This window comes from Bubalus kerabau, chromosome 11 (assembly GCF_029407905.1).
Source record: "Bubalus kerabau isolate K-KA32 ecotype Philippines breed swamp buffalo chromosome 11, PCC_UOA_SB_1v2, whole genome shotgun sequence".
NCBI classification, from domain to species: domain Eukaryota; kingdom Metazoa; phylum Chordata; class Mammalia; order Artiodactyla; family Bovidae; genus Bubalus; species Bubalus kerabau.
Genome location: NC_073634.1, coordinates 94995592 through 94997884, shown reverse-complemented (window position 1 = coordinate 94997884; position 2293 = coordinate 94995592).

The window sequence follows — 2293 nt, the reverse complement described above, 5'->3', positions numbered from 1 at the left end:
TGGTTGCATTAGTGGGTTTGTGGATTAACAACTTCATTACAATAATTCCTCAAATATGAGACTCATAAAAATTTTCAGTTTTAGGAAATTAGAAAAATGTGCAATCTTCCAAAATAAACTGTTTTTCTCCTTCCAACTTTGAACCACCTAAATATAACTTATGCTGGATTACAAATAAATGAATATTAACTAATGTTAATGCATAGTGATGATGTTATATATGATTTAGTTATAGATATATATTATAAATAATGTAGAAATATTTTGGAGGCATAAAACAAATGCTTTATGAAGAAACACATCCGGATTCTAGTTCAAAAAATAATAATAGAAGGATAGATAAATAAGTGGATAGATACACATAAATACCTATGGGATTTTTTTTTAATTGATTATTTTTATTTTTGAACGCATTAGGTCTTCTTTGGTGGTTCAGATGGTAAAGAGTCTGCCTGCAGTGTGGGAGACTCGGGTTCCATCCCTGGGTTGGGAAGATCCCCTAGAGAAGGAAATGGCACTCTAGTATTCTTGCCTGGAAAATCCCATGGGCAGAGGAGCCTGGCAGGCTACAGTCCATGGGGTTGAAAAGAGTCGACTCGACTGAGCAACTTTACTTGCACTTTCAGGTCTTCTTTGCTGCATGCGGGCTTTCTCCAGTTGCAGCGAGTGGGGCTCCTCTCTAGTTTCGGTGCAAGAGCTTCTCATTGTGGTGGCCTCTCCTGTTGTAGAGCATGGGCTCTAGAGCACTGGCGCAGTAGTTGTGGCTCACGGGCATGTAAAATCTCCCCAGATCAGGGATGTAACCAGTGTCCCCTGCCTTGCAAGGCAGATTCTTAACCACTGGACCACCAGGGAAGACCAGGGATAGGTGTAAGGGAAAAAAAAGTTGTCAACTCATTCAATTACTTACTCAGGTTTTTAGTGTTGAGATATATATTGCTTGTGATTAATCTGCTCAATTAGTATTCAGTCTATCTGCTGCTGCTGCTGCTGCTAAGTCGCTTCAGTCGTGTCCGACTCTGTGTAACCTCATAGATGGCAGCCCACTAGGCTTCTCTGTCCCTGGGATTCTCCAGGCAAGAACACTGGAGTGGGTTGCCATTTCCTTCTCCAATGCATGAAAGTGAAAAGTGAAAGTGAAGTTGCTCAGTTGTGCCCGACTCTTAGCGACCCCAAGGACTGCAGCCTTCCAGGCTCCTCCTTCCATGGGATTTTCCAGGCAAGAGTACTGGATTAGGTTGCCATTGCCTTCTCTTCAGTCTATCTAGTACCTGATTAAACTTAGGTGAGCTAGAGACATTCTAACAAATATGTATCTTACTTTTATTGTTGCAAAGATATTGAGTTCATTTTTTAAAATGCTACAATTTTATTTTTTAAAAAGTTATATATCTACTTAATTCCATGGTAAATATATTAGATGCCATCAGGAATAGAAAGAATGTTTCAAAAATGTATAATGTGCCTTCAAGCAGCCTACAGTCTAGCATGGGAGATAAAACTAACTACAAATATCTCTTTCAACAAGTTCAAAAGTACCAAAAACTCATAAGGAAGACATGGCTAAAATAGTATGATGGTTCAGAAAAGGGAGTTATCACCTCCATAATAATCTTTAGTTAACCCTGAATATTCACTGGGAGGACTGATGCTGAAGCTGAAGCTCCAGTACTTTGGTCACCTGATGGGAAGAGCTGACTCATTGGAAAAGACCTTGATGCTAGGAAAGATTGAAGGCAGGAGAAGGGAATGACAGAGGATGAGATGGTTGGATGGCATCACCGACTCAATGGACATGAGTTTGAGCAAGTTCCGGGTGATGGTGAAGGACAGGGAAGCCTGGCACACTGTGGTCCATGGGGTTGTAAAGAGTCAGATATGACTGGACAACTGAACAACAACAAAGAATCTTTAGGTAGTCATATCCACTGTTTCCATAAATTAGTGAGGCATTACAACACAGTTGTAAGAACTGGAGGTTCTAAAGTAAAAAATAAGTCATTATTTTAAGCCTCTTTTATGGGAGAAAAACTGAGTCTTAGTAAATAGTCTATAAAAGATAAGAATTATTGGTTATTAAAAACACTAAAACTGTAAGGAATAATGATGATGACTGTAGCAGTCTCTTATGATGGTCTCCAATGATCCCCATACCCTGGTATTCATGTCCTTATGTACTGCCCCCCACCCACCCACCTGCAGTATGAGCTGAATGTAGTGACTTCCTTCCAACCTATACAATATGACAAAGATGATGGGGTGTCCATCCCATGATGAGGTTGCATAAGGTTGT